The sequence below is a fragment of the Rhinoderma darwinii genome, chromosome 4 (genome assembly GCF_050947455.1).
Source record: "Rhinoderma darwinii isolate aRhiDar2 chromosome 4, aRhiDar2.hap1, whole genome shotgun sequence".
NCBI lineage: Eukaryota > Metazoa > Chordata > Amphibia > Anura > Rhinodermatidae > Rhinoderma > Rhinoderma darwinii.
In genome coordinates, this window is record NC_134690.1 from 35,285,608 (window position 1) to 35,310,285 (window position 24,678).

At 44.9% G+C, this 24,678-nt stretch overlaps 1 pseudogene; it reads left to right on the top strand.

Moving 5' to 3' along the window:
• Nucleotides 1-9,211: 9,211 nt before the first annotated feature.
• LOC142759134 (UBX domain-containing protein 2A-like) lies at nucleotides 9,212-24,265 on the top strand (annotated as a pseudogene).
• The last annotated feature ends 413 nt before the right edge of the window (nucleotides 24,266-24,678 follow it).

Here is a 24,678-nt window from a genome sequence, read left to right on the forward strand (position 1 = left end):
ATGTTGGTTGGAGATACCGAGAATAGTATCCCAAACGTGATGACATCTATAAGAGGAAGGGAAAGATTATGTTAGTTTCAAATTGTACAGGAACAGTAGATTATAAACCTAATGTTAGGTCTGCTTAGGAAGGTGTGCTGATGTATATATGTGTTAATATGTTTTTTAGAAAATTGTATCACATGATAGTAGGATAGTAAGTAGTAATTAGTGATCAACAGTACCAGTGACTGTGATGGTATTGGATGAATGAATAGTTGGGGGAAACTTATTAATAGATTAGTAGGGAGAACTATAAAGAGAACTATAAAAAGGCAGCAAAGGTGAAACCTTCGTTTAGACCAGGGGTCTCAAGCATGTGCGGCCCGCGGGCCGCATGCGGCCCCTGGAGCTGTCATCTGCGGCCCGCAGGACACAGAGCCGCTAGTATCGGCTCTGCTCCGAGACTCTGGAATTCCCTGACATCGCTGTCCATATATGGACAGTGTGTCAGGGTCTTGCCCAGAGCGGAGCAGAGCGAAGGTGTCGGCTCTGCTCCTGGACTCTGTGGAATTCCCTGACATCGCTGTCCACATATGAACAGCGATGTCTGGGGCTTCCCCAGAGCCGGAGTCCCGAGCAGAGCGCTGGTGTCGGCTCTGCTCCGGGACTCTGTGGAATTCCCTGACATCGCTGCCCATATATGGACAGTGTGTCAGGGTCTTGCCCAGAGCGGAGCAGAGCGCTGGTGTCGGCTCTGCTCCTGGACTCTGTGGAATTCCCTGACATCGCTTTCCACATATGAATAGCGATGTCTGGGGCTTCCCCAGAACTGGAGTCCCGAGCAGAGCGCTGGTGTCGGCTCTGCTCCGGGACTCTGTGGAATTCCCTGACATCGCTGCCCATATATGGATAGTGTGTCAGGGTCTTCCCCAGAGCGGAGTCCCGGGCAGAGCGGTATTATCGGCTCTGCTCCGGGACTCTGGGGAAGCCTCTGACATCGCTGTTCATACATCGACAATCATGTCAGGGGCTTCCCCAGAGCAGGAGTCCCAGTGATGTCAGGAGCACAGCTGGAGTCCCAGGAAGAGCCTACTAGCGCTCTGCCTGGGACTCCAGCTCTGGGCAAGCCCCTGACATCACTGGGGCAGCCTCTACAGAGGGCACTGGGGCAGCCTCTACAGAGGGCACTGGGGCAGCCTCTACAGAGGGCACTGGGGCAGCCTCTACAGAGGACACTGGGGAAGCCTCTACAGAGGGCACTGGGGCAGCCTCTACAGAGGGCACTGGGGCAGCCTCTACAGAGGGCACTGGGGCAGCCTCTACAGAGGGCACTGTGGCAGCCTCTACAGAGGGCACTGTGGCAGCCTCTACAGAGGGCACTGTGGCAGCCTCTACAGAGGGCACTGTGGCATTATTTACAAGTGGGTGTGTGACAGTATCTGAAGAGGACACCGGCATTATCTAGGGGTGTGTTGCATTATCTACAGAGGGCACTGTGGCCTTATCTACAGAGGGCACTGTGGCCTTATCTACAGAGGGCACTGTGGCCTTATCTACAGAGGGCACTGTGGCCTTATCTACAGAGGGCACTGTGGCCTTATCTAGGGGTGTGTTGCATTATCCACAGAGGGCACTGCGGCACTATCTAAAAAGGGGCTGCCCAATCTTGACATGTGTGCTAACTGAGCCGCCGTACTGCATTTAGCGACACTTAAACTGGAAAGCTGGGTTGTTGAAATAAGCACGTGGAGAAATATCTCAAATTTTAAACCTAGCGCTATTATTATAGTAATGTAGTGTTATTATTCTAGTAATATAGTGTTATAGTAGTTCAAATAACTAATTGATTAACAATAATTTTGTATTGTATCAAATTTGAAAGTAATGCGGCCCGTCAACTTCCCATTTTTTCTATATGCGGCCCACTTACCCGGCCGAGTTTGAGACCCCTGGTTTAGACCATTAGGGCTAAGAGAACTAAGTCTATGTATCCAGCGTGCTTCTTCTTGTAGTAATTTTTTGTCTAAATTACCGGCCCTAGGACCTAGTTTAACTTGTGTAATGCCCCAGAATTTAAGAGAATTAACATTTTCTTGATGGAAGTATCTGATATGCCTGGAAAGTGGTGTGTCTTCTCGTGTGTTGATGGTACTAATATGCTTTGAGATCCTTCTTCATAGCCGTTGAACGGTCTTACCAATGTAGAGTTTTGGGCATGGACATATGGCGGCATATATGACACCGCTACTCTGGCAGTTGATGAATTGCCTGATGGTGTATTGTTTACCGTCCACCGGGTTGTTAAAGATTTAGATTTTTGACATATACGGGCAGAAGGTACATCTGCCACATGGGTATGAGCCTATAGTAGGTGGCGGAAGCCAGATCTTACGAGGAATAGATGTTGTGGTGTAATGACTGTGCGTGAGATGTTCCCGAAGGTTCTTGCCGCGTCGATATGTGATACTGGGACTATCAGAAATGACCTCAGCTAGGTCAGGGTCTGCTTGTAAAATGGACCAATGTTTCCGCAGTATATTAGAAATGAGGAGAGCAGGTGTCAAAATTTCCAATGCATCTGATAGTAGAAGGGTGTTTGTCTTTGTTTTTAACTAGATGTTTGTTTCCATATAGGAGTTTGTCTCTCGAGACTGCCCTAGCTCTGGCATATGCCCTATGTAAGGTCTTTTTGGGGTATCCTCGAGCCGTACATTTTTTAAAGAGGGTATCGCATTCTTGTTGGAAAATTTGTTCGTCTGAGCAATTCCTCCTGGTTCTAAGGTATTGTCCTATTGGTATCCCTTTTTTGAGGGCTGGTGGGTGAAAGCTCCCCCAGTGAAGGAAGCTATTTGTGGCTGTTTCCTTGCGGTAAATGTTAGTGTGGACACTCCCACCAGAGTCCAAAGAGATCTGAAGGTCAAGGAAATTGATTTGATTGGTGTGTATTTGGTGAGTGAAATGCATCCCAATGGTGTTATTATTGAGGATACCCATGAAATAAAGAAAAAGTGTCTTGTCACCATCCCAAAAAACTAGTATATCATCTATATACCTACCCCAAAACAAAATGTGACTAGTGAAAAAAAGTAGGTCCTCATTAAAAATTAATGTGTCTTCCCACCACCCCAAAAATAAGTTGGCGTATATGGGTGCACAAACTGTGCCCATAGCTGTGCCTTTTGAGTTGGTGGTAAAATTTACCATCAAAAAGAAAATAGTTGTGCGTGAGAAGAAATTGAAGAAGAGAAATTGTGAAATTGTTGTGTGCATGAAACTGTGTACCTTTTGTGTTCAGAAAGTGCTGAACTGCTTTTAAGCCAAGCTCGTGTTTAATATTAGTGTAGAGGGACTCTACATCTATGGTGGCTATTAGTGTAGTAGTGGAAACATTGATCTCTTGGATTCTGGTGAGGGTGTCTTTAGTATCCTTGAGGAAGGATGGTAAAGCTCTGACGAATGGGGACAAAATCTCATCGACATATATGCTTATTCCTTGAGTGAGATTGTCATTGCCCGATACAATGGGTCTACCGGGGACGGGCCTGGTGTTCTTATGGATCTTGGGTACTGCATTGAAGGTGGATAAGGTAGGTTTGGCATTAAACATAAATTTATATTCATCCTGAGTGATTAGTTCTTTAGATTTGGCCTTGTTGAGAAGGAGGTCAAGTTCTAAAAGAAAGGACTCCGTGGGGTTCTTCTCTAGAATGGTATAGGTTGTTGTGTCGTCTAGTAACCTATAAACCATGGACGTGTAGTCATCTCTGTTTAGGATGACAATATTGCCACCTTTGTCAGATGATTTCAGTACGATCTCGTTATTTTTGCAGAGTGCTTCTAAGGCGATCTGTTCCATTGGACTCAAGTTGTTCCTAATTCCATACTTTTGTGTTATAAGTTTTTGGAGTTCCGCACTAACCAGTTTGACGAAAATATCGATATGTGCAAACTGCGTGAAGGAGGGAGTCATGTGTGATTTAGGTCGTAGTGATGAGAAGGGGCCTGTGGCTGTGTTAACTCTATATTCATTTTCATTGGCTAGATCCTCTAGAGTGTTTTCTGATGTGAGCTCAGCTGGACGGACGACAGATTGCAAATTTGCATATTGTCAGAGGTTTGATTGCCTACTTTGGTTATTTTGTCTCGTTCCAGGGTGTTTGGTGTATTCCTAAAAAAGGAAACGCATTTGGAGGGCCTGTTAGGAAAGAGCCTGTATTCGCTGTAGTAGTAGTGTTTTTCCCTGTGACATCTGCATTGATCCCCATCTGGGATGGAGTTGTTGGTATATTTAGTGTTGATGGCATATTTGTCGTCTTGGATGAGGATGAAGAACGTGTGAAGGAAGACACTGAGAAGGGCATGGAGGTGATCGTTTGTTGTCCACTGTAACCAGAGCATGTTGTATTGGTTTTGTTGGTAATGGTGTATGTTCTCTTAGAGGGGTTATATTTATTCATTTTAATTTTACGTTTGGCTCCTAGTCTATTGTCAGCAGAAGGTGGTTTGGGTTCGTCAGTACCAGAGACGTCTGATTCAGAGATATTTTCATGTCTATAGGTACGATTCTGGAGAGGAGGATTGCGAATACGGTAGGTGTATGCCTGGCCGGTATCGAAATCTCTACGGTCCCTTTATATACTTGCGGTGTTTTCTTTCTTTGATTTCTTTTTGTAAATGTTCTATGTTTTTTTGTAATCTAATTTCGCAATCCGCAAAGTCTGGCTCGGTATTGAATGTTTGTATATCACTGATTTATTTTTCTAACTGTGCACTTATCTTGCCGAAGTCTCTTTTTTCGAAATCAAGCAGGTAATGTAGCATACGTAAAGAGCTTTCAGTTAATAGCTGTTCCCAACCCTGAGTGAACGTGTTGTCGTTGCGATATGCGTTGGGAATTATGTTTGTACGTAGCCCTCTGTAGATAATCTTCTGCTGAATATAGGTCTCTAAACTGGTATACCATATATCATATGAAGCTTTACAACTCCGCCTGTGTCCTCTGAGTGAGGTTAGAGGTGGACTGGGACACGGGAGGAAGCTTTAGGCCGTGCTCACGCGTTTAGGATTTGAGGCATGGATTCCACTCCCGTATTCTGACGTTTATCAGAAATGTATGTTAGGCCTCGTTCACATCTACTTTGGGTTCTCAGGGGCCTCCGTCGCAGATCCGGCCAAGATTACCGGAAACAATAGCGCATTCTACGCTTTTTATAATCACGGGTACCCCAATGGAAAACCGAAGGAACCTGTTAAAGTAAATGGGTTCTGTCGGCCGGCGGCGGCGGCGTCCCTTGTGCAACGGAACCGTTGCTTCCGTTATTTCCTTGTTGTTCCTCTTGTGAAGCAGAACTACGGAACACACTGACGCAGGTGTGAATGTAGCCTAAATTCCGTGTTCTATTCACACTCACAGGAAAATATTCACACTGAATAATGAAGGAATAATGCTGCAGATTTTAAAATCTATTGCCACAGGGTCTGTGCTGAAGATGGAATAGCTCCAATGATTACAATGGGGTAATCTGCGTGCGGATCTGCTTCCTGGTAGAAATCTGAGTTGTGGATTTCTGCAATTGGTTTTCCAAACAAAAAAAAAATAAAAAAATATCCATATACATATCTGTGCAGTGTGAGGCTGGGTTCACACGACCTATTTTCAGGCGTAAACGAGGCGTATTATGCCTCCTTTTACGCCTGAAAATAGGGCTACAATACGTCGGCAAACATCTGCCCATTCATTTGAATGGGTTTGCCGATGTATTGTGCAGACGACCTGTAATCTACGCGTCGTCGTTTGACAGCTGTCAAACGACGACGCGTAAATGGACTGCCTCGGCAAAGAAGTGCAGGGCACTTATTTGCCACGTAATTTGAGCTGTTCTTCATTGAACTCAATGAAGAACAGCTCAAGATATACGAGCGTCTCAGACGGCTCTCAAAATGCGAGGAGGAGCATTTACATGTGAAACGAGGCAGCTGTTAACAGTCTGTCTTTTCACACGTAAATGCCTCTCATCGTGTGAACATACCCTGAACGTGGTCTTATACTGGTCATACACATTACATAGCTGTCAGCCAAATTTTTGTGTGACCAAAATCAATTCCTCCGACCCCCCCCCCCCACCATACACATGCATTCTGTGTTCGCCAAGCGTGCATGTATTCTGAGTGCGGAGAGGGGAATGTTCCACTGCCGGACACCTCTGATGCCGCTTATCCACCCTGAGAACAAAAGGATCGGGCATGTTGAAAACCAACGGCAGATGTGGAGGAAGAGCCGGGAGGTCTCCATACGTTGTTATGGGGACTGTGAAGGATTGTACATGGGGTTTAGACGCAGCAGATGTTTGACAGGTTAAGCTATATCATTGATCAGACAGACATTGGGAATGTGACGATGGCGGAAGGAATAAATTCACTGCAAATAAGTCATGAAGATATAATACGTGATGCGAGGTTACATAATCGCCATTCACATACACTTCTGACTTTTAGTTACTTGTCTCAGCGCTGTCTTATATTGTCACTGGCGAGGTGCAGGAGTGTGAAAGTTCCGGCAACCTCCATGACCACTGCAGCGAGGGCGCTGGTCGTTTTTAGGCGATCCTATGGGAGAATAATCTTCGGTCCTGACGTCGTATCCATAGGGGCTGTCTCACTGGATATATAGCTTGTTTCTATGCATGGCGCAACTTTCGTGACTTCCAAACACGTCTGATGCCGCTTATCTCCGAAAAAACAATGTTGTTTTGAAATTCAGCCTGTTTCCCCAAAAGGTGGTAGTGGGGGACAGTTGGACTCTCTCCTCATAGACCAGATATTGTTTGCTGATCCTGTCAGTCCGCGGGATCCAAGTCATGTAGAGTTTTGTCTGCTGTTTGTAATGTACATTTATTTAAAAAAAAAAAAAAAAGTGTCTGTTTCTCTGGGACTGTAACATTGATGGCTTATCCTCTGCATAGGCCTTTAATGTTTGATCAGTCGGGATCTGACCTCTGGGGTCGCTGCCAATCCACAATATACCATCAATGAAGTCCCGGAGAACCCCTTTAATCAAAGGTGAAGCATAGAAAGGGGGAATGTGCCCACAGGCAGGACTGACCTGGAGCATATTGTATCTCATTCTGTACAACTGCCAGGCCCGCTGCCATGAGTATTACCTGCAGTTTATATACCAGGCTGGCAATCTGTATAATTATGGGTACATTCAGGCAGCGTTATCTAGGACAGTGTACATGCCATATGCCCGGTTCTCCAGTCTTTGTATATATAGATGTCACTGGATCCTCATGTAATCTTAGTGACTCATGTCCTGTAATTCCGCATTTTCTTGCCGTCTGTCACTTGTATATAATTGTCATGTCGTTTACACAGTCATCGGGAAGCTCTAACTTTCCCAGTACCTGCATATATATATATATTTATTTTTTTAAATAAAATTGTGTATTGGTGTGATTGGTGCAACTTTGTAATTATGTTTTATTTCCAATTATTTTTACTTTGAGATACAGCTGCTTTGTATTCTGTATACAGAGCAGCTGTATAGTGCACGGAGACATCAATGTGTCAGGTCAGCGGCACTGACTGGTTAAAGACCCGCCGCACTGACTGGTTCAGCGTCAGCGGGATACACGCAGCATCGAGCTCTAATCGATCACATCCACGTTCATAATTAGATGTGATCAATAACAGGTGGATCCTGTGTGTCGGACACGCACAGGACCCGCTGTCACAGAACCAGTCAGTCCCGCTGAGCTGACTGATACAGGTTTCAGCGATAGATACAGCTGCTCTGTATACAGGATACAAAGCAGCTGTATCTCAAAAAAGTTAAATATTTTTTTTAATAAAATGGAATTACAAAGTTGCACGGATCACACTGATACAAAAAATATTGTTTTCAATTGTGTGCATAAGTAGTGGAGATCAGTGGTGGGGTTATTGGATACAGCTACTTATCTCCGGCTCTAGAGATGACTCATGACCTGAGAAGGAGCTGGGTTAAGATTGCCGCTTGGTGGCAGTGACAGGTAGTTGAGATTTGTAGCTGAGAAATGTACAATTGTAGTGCAATATTTTGAAAGGGTAACTAGACTTTAAAAAAAAAAATGTTGACATGTCAGAAGAGTTGATTGGTGGGGGTTTGAGCACGGAGACGGATCGCTAAAATAAAGCAGCAGAAACGCTCGGGTGAATGATGTGCCGCTTCGTTTCTGATCGTCTGTCCTCGGAAAGCTGAGCGAGCGGTGTATGGACTCATAGACTTTCTATTGAGCACGTACACCACTACGAGGAAAGCCGATCGGAAACGAAGCCGCACAGTGCAAACCCAAGAGCCGCTTCACATCAGCGTTCGCCTTACGTTCAGGGCTTCTGTCGGAGGAATCCGTTTTGGAACCACGCAACGGAAAGTCAAACGGAAACCATAGCTTCCGTTTTCCATCACCATTGATATCATTGGTGATGGAAAAATTGCTAATGGTTTCCATTTGTCACCGTTCCGACAGGTTTCCGTTTTTTCGACGGAATCCATAGCGCAGTCGTCAATGTGGTTTCTGCGTGTGACCAGTGTTTCTCCTCTGCCAGCTATTCCTGGTTTCATTTTTTTTTTTTTACCCCCTTCGTTTCTTTCGCAACTAACCGGTGAAAAATAGCCGGCAGACGGGAGTTTGCATGCTGCCCGTTTTTGTTTTTTTCACGCACCCATAGGCTTTAAGGCTAAATGCACAGGTTGTGGAATTTGGTTCAGAAAATCTGCAGGTAATTCCGCAAGTAAAATCACCTAATAGTGCGGTTTTTTAAATTCGTTTTTGGGTGCGGTTTTTACAATTTGATGCGGACATAGGTGTTTTTATGCTGCTGATTTTGATAGGCTTATTTAAAGCTAGACAGACCCAATTCACAAGGGGAAATGCAAGATAAGGTCATACGGCGGATTTTAAAATACGCACCGCAGGTTTTTTCACATGCAAAAAAAAAACCGTAACGTGTCAATGAGATTTCTTGAATTCTCACTTACTTTGCTGGTACTGTATTACGCTGCGGCAAATTCGCACCCAATATGCGTCATGTGCATTTGGCCTAAGGCCTTATTTGCACAAATCCGTTTTGCAGCTCAGAATCTCCAGTTATGGTCTATGGGTGCGTGATACAAACAGACCGCGCACATCCATGTACCGTCTGGATCGCTTGCTAAAGAAATGCAGGGAAAAGGTTAAACCGGGAAGGGCTTACAGAGGAGAGAAAAAATGACACACCGACAGTCATATGCAGGAAAAATGGTCTGTTTTTTGCAATCGCAATTTGTGCGCGCTTGTGTGAATAAGCCCCAACTGGCAAGTCTGTAAAAATGGCCTAGAATAGGACACGCTGTGAACTTCTCACTATGGACACCAGAACGGATGTGTGTGAATAGCCCCATTGACTTGTGTGCAGTCAGTTGTACACGGATGGGAAACTTGTTAGTGTGAATGCAGCCTAAATCCATCCTAGATCACAGCGCTCCATGGTGAACCGAGCAAGACAAACGACAGGGTTTCCAGGAATATCCATTTATGGCCAATATTAGGATCGAGGTGCGACTGGTGGGGGATCTACGTTTTGTCTGTGTGATATTGTATATATTATATGTTTCTCCTGCTGCCTGAATTGCTAGAACCTAGAACCTGTGCGACACGGGGAGACAGTCTGCAGAAAAATAAAATCTATTTTTTTAGTTGGGTATTCACTTTTACATTATTGTGCACATCAATAAACTTTTCAGCCTCCGCTTTCTCCCCATTTTCTCCTGCTTTCCACAGTAATGGATTAGGGCATGGTGTATTGGGAATAAGCGTGTGAGCGCTGTGTGAACATGGTCTAACTTATTATTCCAATTTTTCTCATGTGCAGAAGGATGAAGCGTTGCAAAGATGAGAGAAGCCGACAAAACTGACGCCATGAAGCCTCAAGACCGGTACGGGGAGTTCCTTCATAGAGTTTCACTTATGTGATGCAGTGATATTCGGTGACTCGTTCTGGCCGTCATACAATCGTGACAATGTTATGGCATGATTCATGTCATTCTCCTGAATGCTCTTATAAATGGATGCCACTTATATAATAACCTGACAATGATTGGATGATGACTACTAGCCGTAATTCACTATTGCGGAAGGAGATTTCCTGGCAGTGGGTAAGATTGCAGTGTAGGTTTGACGTATCGTACGCCAAATGTATCAATAGGACCCCATTGATCGATATGTACCAAAAGAGGCTCCTTTTGGGATTTATGTGTTGGCATACCCCGTTTTTTTTGTTTTGTTTTTTCTGTATGGCATACTGTCGTTGACAATCGGAGGCATCCAGTAAAGAATAAAGTATACCGCGCAGTATAGGAGGACAGCGGTTCTATTTTCTACAGCTGCCGTGTTTTTGGCATACATAAAAAAATTTCATTTTTAAATAAGAATTGTCATTCCTTGGGGACCACCACAGCCCGGATTAGGGCGCACGTTTTATTCTGCTCTGTTGGTTGACAACTGCGAACATTCTGCGTTTATTGTGCTACCCGTCTAAATCACGGTTCTGTTTTATTTGTATTGTTCCAGAGTTTTCAGGATGAGGGGGAGGAGCAGCGAGAGGAAACGGTGCGACTCCTTTGTGAACAGCTTGTTTGAAGAAGCAGGAGACGCAGGCGTCATTAACGCTTCACCGGAAGATTAGGTATGTTATGTCATTGTAGGGATGTCACGATACCAGAATGTGGACTTCAATACCGATACTTCGTTTAGTATTGCGATTTCAATACCAATTCGATACTTTGTCAACAATAATAAAAAAATAAAAATATAAAAAAAAGTTCAATTTTCTGATGTGAGGCGCGAGGTGTGATGATGAATTTAACCTCCACGTGCCTCCCATTAATAGTAATTAACCCCATCATGTGTCTCAGTCATAATGGGTTAATATGTAAGGTACATGATGGGGTTAATTACTATTAATCTGAGGCACATGGAGGGTAAATTCATCATCGCACCTCGAGCCCCACAATAAGTGATAGAAAGCAGTTTTTATTTTATTTTTTTACAGCGTACACATCATAAATGATGAGAAAATTGTTGTGCAGGTTATTACGGCCGCGCCAATACTGAATATGTGTATTTTATTTAATGAGACTTATACACACATTTTTTACAATAAACATTAAAATATTTTTATTTAACATTACTTTGTTTTTACTTTATTTTTTAAACTTTAATGTACTGGCATATATCTATATACTGATAGTAATGTACCGGTATATATCTATATTACAGTACATTAGCTGATACTGATAGGAATTCCTGTGACGCGATCCAAGGGGCATCCCCCCTTCGCATTTTCCCCTGAATACTGCAGTCCGCTGTGATCGCAGCATTCACGGGAATAACGGCGGAGATTAGAGGTTTCTCTGATCTCCGCCAGTGGGACTGTGGCTGTGTAATACAGCCATTGCCCCGCTCCTGACAGGAAGTGCGTGCGCGGTCAGCATGAGGTGATGCGGCCGGCGCTGCACTAATGAGCGGCGGTTCAGGCACTGAGGACAGAACATGGGGTGTTTTGCGGTGCGCCCGCCATGTTCTGTTTCAGTGCCGGCGCTCATTAGTGCAGCGCCAGCCGCATCGCATCATCCTGACCCCGCGCACTTGTTATCAGGACTCAGGAGCGGGGCAATGACTGTATCACACATCCGCAGCCCCGCTCTCATACATTCATGTGTTACTATACTGAGCTGGGCGGCCGCACAGCCAAGTATCGAAATACATGAAATAATGGTATCGAACAGTTTGGGGATGCAGAGTATCGAAAACATTATCGAAGTTTCTATGCATCGTGCATCTCTAGGTCATTGTGGGGCTATGTCTTCCGCTTATTAGCTGTAATGTATACTGGGATTTTTCTCGCTTTTTCTTGCACAGAGCATTACCTGGAATGGTGACTATTTCTTTAAAAATTACACGTCTTCAAAACGTATTACTGTGGATTGCCCATTAGGTCCGCACATAAATTATAGCCCTATTGTAAATCAATATAGCTAATCCGTGTCAATGACGAGCCTTTTGTAGATTGTAAAATATATAATATACCCCATTCACATGTATTGCTGGCAGAATGTACGTGGTTTCGGTCAGTGTTTAGACTCCGAATCCATGCCTAAATCTCGACAGAATCCTGAAAGTGTGAACATGGCCTACTGGGGTATTTGTTTGCTTAACTTGGTGGTTTTTCACTTTTCAGGCAGAGGTTATCATCAAGATGTGGAAGAATGGGTTTACAATCAATGACGGCCAGCTCAGGGACTATACAGATGCTGCAAATCGTCAATTCATGGACTCCATGAGGAAAGGGTAAGTGCAGCCTAATACAGTGCTCAGAGATCAGACCTTGCGTAGTGGTGTCCAGTCGTGCCGCGTAACGCCTAACCGGCTCCTCCGGGCGTATGTAAATAAAGCCTAATCCATATACAGTGACTTTCTTGATCCGGCATCCGATAAAGGATAGTTTGATAATCTGGCACTTGTTTCCAGCACACAACTGCAGTATTAGGTTTGATTTCTTCAGGCCAGAAGCAGAAGACTGAGCAAAAATAACCAATCAGGAAAATTATTAGAAAACAAAGTTCTAGTATGAGTTTTGGAACATTTTCGGAGAAACTCCGCAGTAAGAAGAGAAGGCAGGAGAGATCTTGAACAGTGGGTTATTGATTTGTGGTGACATGAGATCACATCGTCCATACACTGCTGTACATATATCGTTACATTGGGCTCCATGGATTATGTAATATGCTATACACATTTTATGTCTTTGGTTTGTTACCTTGGCGTCACACAAGGTGAATTGATGTCTTATATTCTTCTTTTATCAGGGAGCTCCCACCAGAGTTGCACAAGACGTTTGCAAAGAAAGAATTGTCAGTTAATGTTGAAGACCGAAAAAGTGAACATTACTTTATAAGAAAGAAGCATGTGGACCCGTTCTCCGGAGAGGGTCACCGCCTGGGAAGGTGAGGATTGTACAAGGCCCTGTGTACTTCTGTCTATGGGGATCGTTCATAGTGCACATGACTGCTGTGACTTTATCATCCATGGTGGTTAGACATTAAAGGGGTTGTCACAAGCGTAAATATTATCCTCTAACCACTACATAGGTGATAACATGCCGCTCGGTGGGGGACCGACCACTCATGAGATTGGGGTTCCCGTTCCTCCGAATCAATGAAGCTGCAGGTTAAGCATATGCACTGCTGCTCCATCCACTAACTGGGACTGTCAGTGATGGAGTACAGTGCTCGACTATTTCCTGAAGTGCCATAGAGAATGGAGCAGCTGGGTTCATGCTCGACCTGCCGCTCCATTCATTCGAAGAAATGGGACCTCCATTCTCATGATCGGTGGAGGTGCCACGGTCGGACCTTCGCCGATCAGCGTGTTATCACCTATTCTGTGGCTAGGATAGAACATATGATCTTGGAACAACCTCTTTAAAGAGGCTCTGTCACCACATTATAAGTGGCCTATCATGTACATGATGTGATCGGCGCTGTAATGTAGATTACATCAGTGTTTTTTTTAGAAAAACGATCATTTTTGACGGCGTTATGACCGCTTTTAGCTTTATTCTAATGAGTTGCTTAATGGACAACTGGGCGTGTTTTACTTTTTGACCTAGTGGGCATTATGGAGAGAAGTCTATGACGCTGACCAATCAGTGACCAATCCGCGTCATACACTTCTCCCCATTCATTTACACAGCACATAGCTATATCGCTATGTGCAGACACACACACACACACACACACACGTTACTGCAGTGTCCTGACAATGAATATACATTACCTCCAGCCAGGACGTCATGTCTAGTCACAATCCTGACACTTCTGTAGCGTCTCTGATATTTACAGCAAGGCAAGCGTAATCTCGTTTTAAATGACAGGTTACATCGTAAATATCAGACGCTACAGAAGTGACAGGATTCTGAATAGACATGATGTCCTGGCTGGAGGTAATGAATATTCATTGTCAGGACACTGCAGTAACGTTATAGTGTGTTTGTGGCTGCACATAGAGATATAGATATATCGCTATCTGCAGTGTAAATGAATGGAGAGAAGTGTATGACGCTGATTGGTCACTGATTGGTCAGCGTCATACACTTCTCTCCACAACGCCAGCTTGGTCAAAAAGTAAAACACGCCCAGTTGTCCATTAAGAAACTCATTAGCATAAATCTAAAATGAGTCATAACTCCGTCAAAAATAATCGTTTTTCTAAATAAAAAACACTGCTGTAATCTACATTACAGCGCCGATCCCATCATGTACAATATAGGCCACTTATAATGTGGTGACAGAGCCTCTTTAAGGAGGTCATATGTGTGTTTAGGACATGGGCAGATGTACTTCTAATGATTTAACCACATCCATGGTTTCTTGCACGGTCACATGACCACAATTTATCTCCGGCCGTAATGTTTTGTATTTGGAAGTTTGTTCGCAAGTTTGTGGTTTTTAATTTTCTGGTCATTTTTTATTTTTTTTTAAATCCTTTAAAAACGTATTACTTTACTGTAGGGTTGACTTTATCCTATGTTATGTACATCTAGGCAAACATGGACTGGGGAAGCCCTATTAACCTGTTATAACTCCTGACACTACTGTAATTGGCACAGTCGTGTCACTGTATTAGATCAGCTGGTCAATCAATATTTAATTGTCTGATCGGTGCATAAAGTGATATCATAGAGAAGTCTGGAAAGAAAGTGAATCTATTCTGAGGTCTTTACTTTTCTTCTCTCAGTGCAACCCCAAAAGTCATTACCAAAGCAAATGGTTTGGAGGATGGAGGTGAACAAAGTCTCCCGAGTGTTGAGCTGAAGGCTGGGGAGCCTCTGACCAACGTCAAGATCTGGCTCGCTGATGGCAAGAGGATCGTTCAGAAATGTAACACTACACACAGGTAATGCAGAAATGCCGTTTTATTACGTGTGTGTGTGTGTGTGTGTGTGTGTGTGTGTGTGTGTGTGTGTAACATCAACTGCCCATGAATAGGCGGCGTTACATACTAAAGGGAATTTTTAATACAAGACCTCACCCTGAAGATGTGTACATGCAATTTAATTAATATTATTACATTTAAAGTAAAGCTGTAACTTTGGCAGTGTTCCAGAGGTAGGACCTTCACATGTCGGGAGAAAGTGGTTCCTCCTAACCGCCGTTTCACGTTACAAGGTGGCCACATCCAGGTGGAGACTTGGTATATACTTATTTATTGCATACCCCCAGCTCTGGGACCCGCACCTATTCACTTAATTTCCACTCACTCCTACAGGAGTTCAGGAAACAGCGCAGCAAAATGTGCTTGGCTGTTTCTAGGAAAAACCTGACCACCTCATCAGTGGCTGGAGCCCAACGGCAGAAGATAGGACTGGGTCCTATAGAGATAGGTGCGCGTCCCACCTCTAGGACCTGCATATAGCGGTGTCAGTGCGTAAAACTACACAGCGTATACACCCTGGTTGCCGCTAGGAATTCCATCCGAAAAGCCACGCCAAATTGTGTTGCGGTTTTTCAGGCCCCATGTTAGCTGCGGAAATCCTGCAGCAGTAAAAAAAAAAATGAATAAACGTACACACCCATAGTCATGGCGACTTAACTCTCTCTCTATCTTCTGAGCATAGCCCAGCCTCCTGTGATGCTATAGTCCATGTGACTGTTGCAGCAGTCACATGGGATGGAACGTCATGCCAGGATGAATGGCTGCGCTCAGAAGAGGATCGCCTTGCTAGTACTACTGCAGGGGGGTAAGTATGAGCTTTATTTATTAGATTCAAATTAAATACAAATTTATTTTGTTTTCATTTGCGATTTTTGTGGCTGAATCGCAGCGTTTCCACGGGATAAGTCGCAGTACATAGGACTTTGTTGCAGGTTTTACCACTCAAATGAATTCTATCGAGAAACCCTTCAACAGATCAGCGATTCCACAGCATAAATTATTATACACAAGTGTATTTCACGTCCGTATTACGCGCGTTAACACAACGAATGTCACGAACCTATGCAATTCAATGGGGCCATTCAGTGTTTTTCATGTGTCTTCTGCGTGAAACTCACTGCATGTCCTGTTGTGTGTTTTTTGCGCATCACGCATCCGTTGAAGTCAATGGGTGCGTGAAAAAAATGGACAGCACACGGACGTCATACATGTGCTGTGCGTGATTCACGCAACAGTTGCTGAAGAAATGATGAGAAAAAGCCACCGCCTTCTGTTTATTTTGCTGACGTACGAAACGTGTGACATATGGATGACGTACGTGCGTAAAAAAAATGCGTACACGGATGTCACACAGAACTGCAACGCAAGAAAAACGCTCTGTTTTTTTAAGCACGCAAAACTGACACCTTTCTTTTGAATAAGGTGTTAATGAGTCCATCAGACCCACAGCGGTTTGCGTTTTTCCCATTTTTCTACTGCTTTTTCTTTTGGGTCAAAAACACAGCGGCCAGATGTTACGTTAAAGTCTAGTAAAATATAGAAAACACTACATACAAAGCATTCATGCTGGACCGGGAGGAGATGACAGTAACGGGCTGTGATCTTTCTTTTTTTTTTTTTTAAACTCGTTTTATTAAAAGGAACTGTCAGAGTCAAACCATCACATACATCAGGATAACATTATACACTCAATAGTACATATGTCAGAAACATCATTACATACAGAAGGGATACTCACAGGTACCCATGGTATTAAACCGTGGTTCGCAGACCACATATACATAATACAGATCAATCAAACATTCTATCAAAACTTTTAATCTTGTACATCACTATAGTATTAATATGCCCCCAGTTCGATATTCTACCCTAACGCGCACATCCTCCTCGTATGGCCTAAAGCGAAGCACCTGGAAGTGTCCTCCTCCCGACTCCTTTACCCGCTCCCGCCCCCAGCTTGAATCAGAGCAGCTGATAGCCCTTGGACTGTACAGTGACTGAGGTTCGATGAGCACCACCCATTCCAGATCAAATCAAATTTAGCCGGTTTCCCCCGGTGTTTATACACTATTTTCTCAAATGGAAGTATGTCATTGACTAATTTACGCCATTGCGCTACTGTCGGGGCCCTATCCGCCATCCATCTCATGGCCACCGCCTTTCTTGCCATGAATAGTGTTTCTCTGAGGAAAGTCCTCTCATATATCGACCATTGTTCCTCATTGAGCAGTCCCAGCAGACACACCTCCGGCCTGCAAGGTATCGTCCTCCCCAATACTGCTGTCAATACTGCAACCACCTCCTCCCAAAAGCTAAGAATCCAGTGACAGCCCCACATTAGGTGAATAAAATCAGCCCGTGTCTCTCCGCACCTATGACATTGTGAGGACGCCATTCTTCCCATACGATATAGTCTTATGGGTGTCAAATAACATTGGTGGATAATGAACAGTTGCACTAATTTATTGTTTGCCGCTGGTGAAACCAGCAAATGGGAACCCTGAGCCTCTCTCCATTCCTCCGCTGTGAGTTGTGGAATTAGTGCACGCCACTTATCCTCCGCCACCAGGGGCTCCACTCGCATTTTAGCCTCCAGTAGAAAAGAATAAATTTGAGAAATGGCTCCACGTGTAGACGGCGTGCTCAACCTCACCACCAAATCACAGCTAGAATACCTCACGGAGTTCAGTGGAAATTGTGCTAATAGAGCATGATGGAGTTGTATGCAATATAATTCATCCCCCGGTGGTATATTGAATGCTGCCCGAATCTCACTCACCGTCATGACCGTCCCGTCTTCCGTTAGTAACTGTGACAAAGCAACTACCCCTCTAGAGGACCAGTAACGTTTTCCCACCATCCCGTGCAAATGTGAAAAACTCGGATTGTCCCACAGCGGGTTCTCCACCACCACCCCCACAACCCCCAAGAGCTCTTTAGCCTGTTGCCAAACTCGTCTGGCCAACTAATGCAAGGGTAACAGGGAGCGGTGTCTAAAATCATGCGGCTCCAATATCGGCCAAAGGGTTTTCAAGCCCAACACCCTGGCTAGATGACACTCAGCATTGGTCGTTAGGGGTGGGGGGGGGGGAGACCCAAGAAGTCAAGTATCTGAGCTGACCCGCCAAATAATATAGAAAAACATCCGGTAACGCAGCTCCGGCCTCATCTTTAGACCTCTGTAGAATCGACAGCTTGAGTTTAGATCTCCCCCCCCCCCATACAAACGGCGCGAATAGCGAGTTTATTATTTTAAAGAACCTTTTAGGCACCAACACATCCACATGCTCCAACACATACAAAAACGTTGGCAGTACTATCATTTTTAATAGATTCACGCGTCCTGCCACTGACAGTGGCAGACCTTTCCACACCTGAATTTTATCCCTTAGGTACGCGACCAAGGGCGCTACATTTAACCCATACGATCTAGAGCTATCCCTAGCAATATTAATCCCCAAATATTTGAACTCTGGTTGTACTGACAGTCCGCAGAACTGGGTGTCCCATCCACAGTTATCCTGCCTCAAAGGCATCAAATACGATTTGGCCCAATTAATTAGTAACCCGGAATACCTTCCAAAAGCGTTAATGAGGGATATGGCCCTGGGAAGGGTGGCATTGGGGTTTGCCATAAACAACACCATGTCATCCGCATATAATCCTATCCGGTCCTCTCTGTCCCCTATTCTAATTCCCATATATGCGTGATCCCTCCTAATGTTCAGAGCCAGTAATTCAATGGCCATTGCGAAAAGAAGTGGCGAAAGTGGGCACCCCTGCCTCGTGCCCCTATGGAGGCCAAAGGAAGGGGACAGGACCCCGTTCACCAACACCAGCGCTCGCGGAGATTTATATAGCAAGGAGACCCAATTAATGAATCTATCCCCAAACCCAAATCTTCGCAGCACTGCCAGCAAATAAGGCCATTCTACCAAGTCAAATGCCTTGGCCGCATCCAAAGATGCCACCGCCCAGTCCTGCTGCTCCTCCCATCCAATCTGCGCCACCACCTGTACCCGTCGAATATTCTCTGAGGTGGACTTGCCGGGTATAAAGCCACACTGGTCTGGGTGAATCATCTCCTTTATCACATTACATAACCTATTAGCTAGCATTTTAGTCAAAATTTTGTAATCCACTGTCAGTAGTGAGATCGGTCTATATGACCCACATTCATCTGGATTTTTGCCTGGTTTCAGCAATACAATAATGGTGGCGTCACACATGGATTCCGGAAGAGTAGAGCTCCGATAGCTATGCTCAAACAGGGCCAGCAATTGGGGGGCTAGCAGCTCCCCATACTGTAGATATACCTCAAGGGGGATACCATCCGGCCCTGAGGCTTTCCCCTTGGCCATAGACACCATTCCCTCCAAGATCTCGTCTACCGTAAATGGAGCATCAAGCATTGCCACCCGCTCGGCTGACAACGTAGGAAACGATATTCCATCTAAATACTTCTCCATCTCCTCCCTCCTATAATCTATTTTTGAAGCATACAACTGATCATAGAACTGTGTGAATTGTTCGAGAACATCCCTCGAGGAAGTGTAGATTCTATCGCCAGGCCCCACTATACCCATCACCGGGGGGGATCTAGAACTGTTCCGCACCATATGAGCCAGAATTTTACCCGATTGATTGCCCAATTCAAAATGAGATTGTTTACTAAAGAATAGACTACGGAAAGTCTTATCCCTCAGGACTTTTAGATACTGTCTACCCAAGTCCAGCCAAGCATTTCGGTTAGCTGGTGTGGGATCCTGAACAAATGCCCCTTCCGCCTGTGAACATTTATATGCTAATTCCTCTTCATGCAGGGCGGAAGCACGTTTTACATAGGATATGGAGGATCGGAGACATCCCCTCAAATAGGCTTTCAGGGTATCCCACACCAGCGACCGATTTTCCATCTGCGCATGTGCTTCTATAAATATTGATAGCTGATCCGGTATACGATCGTTTTGTTGAACTAGCTGAAGCCAAAACGGGTGAATTTTACCCATACCCCTTCTGCCTACCTGTGGCTTTTTCAATGTCAGTAAGACCGGACTGTGATCCGAAATCCCCCTCGGTAAATGATCCACAGAGTCTACCTCCTGGAAAACCGCAATCTAGCCGGATAGGCCATCGAATATGGAATCTGCATGTCCCGGAGTCGGCGCTTGATAGGGACATATGACGCCCTTTGTCGCTGCAAATCAGGAGAAAAGTCCGGATATATGGACACAGATGCATTTTCAAATCTAATCCCTCCGGCCTTCCGAGCTTCCAACAGAACCGTGTCCCGATCTTTGCAATTCAACATCCGGGCAAGCAGTGGTCTTGGGGGAGCACCTGGAACTGGTAACCGTGCTGGAACCCTGTGTGCCCTTTCCACCGCATATGCTAACGAGAAGGAGGCAGCTGGAAACATCTCCTTCAGCCATCTTTCCACAAATTCTCCAGGCCTCTGCCCCTCTGCCCTCTCCGGCAATCCCACAATGCGGAGATTGTTGCGACGCGATCTATTTTCCAAATCGTCGGCTTTCTGGCGCCACAGATCGACTTTACGGGGCAAATCTTGAATAGCCGCTGGCATGGTAGCAGTAAGATCTTCCAAGGTGGATATCCTGCCCTCCGTCTCCGTGACTCTCTCCCGCACATTTTGCAAATCCTGTCTCAATAGGCCCACGTCCACTCTCACCTCATTAATCTTAGCCGTCAGAGTCGTCCGTGTCTCGAGGATGGCTGTCAGCAGCTTATCCGATGCCTCTTGCAGCGTGATTCCTGCATCCTGTTCCGAGGGAGCATGGTTGGATGTCCCAGCCACAGCTGCGGCCTGCACAGAAGAACTCCCGCCGGCGCCATCTTGGATCACCACGCGGGCATATGATTTCAGCTTTTCCGCCGCGTCCATCGCTTTAGGCGGGCTCATCTTTTTCCTGGAAGATATCCTTCCCTTCCTACGCAGCTGGTAAGGAATTTTGGCTAATTTCAAGGATTACAGCACAGTCAGGAGGATTTTAGACAGGATGCTGGCCCGGAGCTATCGCCACACACGTCCTCTCACATCAGCAGCTGGCCACGCCCCCCGGCTGTGATCTTTCTTCCGGCCCTCACTTGCAGATTCTCCCTCCCTTACACAACACTGGGAAGTAAAACTTTTATCCCGCTACCTGATTTCCAACGAGCGTAGCACCGCCAATATTGTCCCTGGATTGTGGTGCCGTTTTGAAAGCTACGATTCTGGGCTTTAATATGAAACCATCTAAGTGCTATACCTTATATTCCGCAGTCGTTTAAAGTCATAACATATTACATACGTCCTTGGCAATGAAAGGGTTCATGCCTTATTAAACCGGTTTTCCCACTAAGCAGATTCATCCCTTATCCACACGATAGGTGATAATTGTGTGAACACCACTAGGACCCCCCACCGATCAGTAGAACAGGGGTCCCGACAGTCATTCCTAATCACTGGACGATCATAGGGAGGAGGGTTTTGAATGGAGCAGCGGTCACCCATATGCGCTGCTGCTCCATTCAATGTCTATGGACCCAATGGAAACGGCCCAGTTCAGCCCTCAGCGGTTTCCATCGGCACTGTAGACATTGACTGGATTGGTGATAAATGTCCGTTGTGGGTAAACCCCTTTAGGGCTTATTCACACGAATGGAGAATACGGCCGTCTCACGGATTCGTGTATTTCAATGGGGCCATTCACACGGTCGCTGTGAAGGGTCCATTGATAAATAGAACGTGTCCTATTCTTCAGTTTTTACGGATCCCTCGATAGACTCAAGTCTATGGGGATCTGTAAAAAACGGGTACAACTCTGATGTGAAAAACAGCAGATTTTTAAGTCAGAGTTTGTGCTACTTCGAGTGAATCTGGACTTAAAGGGGTTTTCCCCACGAGGGACATTTGACCTATCCACAGGATAGGTCATAAATTTAAGATGGATGTGGGTCCCACCTCTGGAACCCGCACCTTTCTCTAGAATAGGGCCCCTTAAGCCCCGTTCTACCAATCTGTGCTCCGGCTGACTCCCGGCCACTTCCTGATTACATGGTCGGGAGTTACGGAAACAGCTCAGCTATGCTTTTTCGTAACTACCATTCAGTTGTATGGGACTTATGGAACTAAGCTACGCGGTTTTCACCTTCGTGGTCCGAAATCAGCCAGAGCACAAAGTTAGAACGGGTTTAGGGGGCCCCATTCTAGAGATAGATGTGGGTCCTACCTCTGGGACCCGCAACTATCTGACAGTTATGACATATCCTGTATATATGTCAAAAATGTCCCTCGTGGGAAAACTCCTTTAAAATAACTTTTGTCAGTCAGCAGTGATCGAAGGGATTCTCCATGTATAAGGCATAGAACTTTGTCACTTGCAGATAGATACCAAACACTGCACATTTGCTATAATATCAGTGTTCAGGGGGTTAGGATAGATCTGCAGTATTGCCCACGTGGAGGTGTTATTGCAGCCAATGCATAAGTCATACCGCAGGGTATCTATGGCAATCCACACAGCTGGGGACCAGTGTGGCATCTGGATGTAGCAGTACTAGATCTGTCCAGCAGGGGGCCTAGATAGATATATATATATATATTAATATTTTTTTTACCATGTTATCTACATGATTTATATATAAAACAAAGTAGCAATTTTTGAAACTTGCCCTCCATATTACTTGTTGGGCTTTTAAATATCTTCACTCTGAGCATGTGTGGACGTAAAGCAAGGTTTACAAGGAAACTAACGCCCAATATTGTAACTTGTAGATTCAGTAATAAGTGTCCTTTTATATGCATATGACATGTGAGTTACTGATTTCTTGTACATACCTCTCCTTTCTTTCTTCAGGATCAGCGATATCAGGAATTTTGTAGAGCGCATCCCTTGTAAATCAGAGAAGATCCCCTTCACGCTGGCGACCTCCTTCCCGTTGCGGGACCTTTTGGATGAGACGGTCACCATTCAGGAAGCTCGGCTGCAGAATGCCGTCCTGGTGCAGAGACTGCAGAAAACCACACCACTGTTCAGGGACGTCTAGTCCAGACCGCATCAGCAGCGGGGACTACGGAATACTGAGGATCATGCGATTTAGTGCTTGGGTTTTATTTTGTGATATCTGAGGATCACTGTGAATAGACGGTGTACATATCCACTGACTTACAGGCTAGTATTGGCTGCACGGTCCTATCCATGGACATATGTGCAGTCACGGCTACTTTGCTGCGCCTTCTGCGCTGCTTTACACGTTGCGGTCCTGTATTGCTGTCTACAGGGTGCACTTACTTATACAACCGCTCATACTCCTCAGGTTTCTTCTGCAGGCCTTTCTGCTATGGATGGCTTTACAATATTCTGTTTGGCAATAAGTCGATTATTAATGGTTGTTTAGAGCACCACTGGCACGTTCCCTGCGAGAGCGTGTAAGATTAATGGTTGTTTATAGAGGCGGTACAACACCGCTCCGAAAATGTCACTTTTACCTCTTAACTACACAGCGGTATTATACGTTATAGGATTTGAGATCACGGTTACCATGTATATTTGTCTAGAATAGAAGATAGTAGATTTAAAAGCCACAAAACCACCGTTTTGTTTCTATAGACACCCTGGTCTTATTTCTGTCTCGTTCTTTATTCGATATATTATCATTCTTTTTCAGACATTTGTTGTTTGCTTTAAGTCAAAAAGTGATCAAATGGGGTTTGACCCTCAGCAATAGCGAGAATGAGCATGCCACAGTCCCCATCTTCTGCCGGATAGCTGGCTGCACTTGTGCACCCCCAACTTGATAGAATTGGGTGAAACTATGGGGGGGGGGGTGTAATTTCATCATTCGGTGGATTTAGAAGCTTCAATTCAATAGTGACCGCCTATGGATCCCAACATCTGATTGACAAGAATTTAAGGATTGGGAGAACCCTTTTTAAATTAGGTTATTGACGCAGGTGTTCTTCTCACGTTCCATTATGATGTATAGTAGTATCATGATAAAGTCATTTCCCTTCCTTTTTCCTTCAGGGCGTTTGATATAAGGTATAAAGAAAACTCTTTTTCTGCTGAGCACAATCGGCATTACTCCAGCTCACCAGCAGGGGGCCTGCACCACTCTACATATGAACAGTAACAGTCCCCTCTGCTGACGAGCTCATGTCTTTTATTTAGCATGCTGTCTTGGATTGCAGTGCGTTTTTAGCTAATTGTAATATTTTTAAGTTCTGTTTTTATAAATTAAACATTTTAAGCTACTGCTGTCTTGGTCTGTTTTACTTCTGCCGTTTGGTCATAGGTCTGAACCATAGATGTAATTTGGTCCTAAATAGCTTGTGCATGTCTGAAGGATTCACCGGATGCCAAAGGTCATACCACATTATTTAAAATTTGGTTTTGCCAATATTAATAAGGACTCGCGGTAAAGATGACCGGTCAGCTCAGACCTAGCGAGTTGCGCTGAATGTATTTTGCCGTGTTCACCATATTCACGGACTTATGAATTTGATAAATGTCTCACACAAGTGTAACATTGGGGATAACTGCAGTGACTCCTGAAAGCATACCATATTGTTCCGGAACAAATCTTACTGACTTCCTGGCGATCATATGATCGTTCACTACTACCGGGGCCAATACAGACTGTGCCTCTCTTTGAAAACACAGAAATGAAAACTACTACAGCC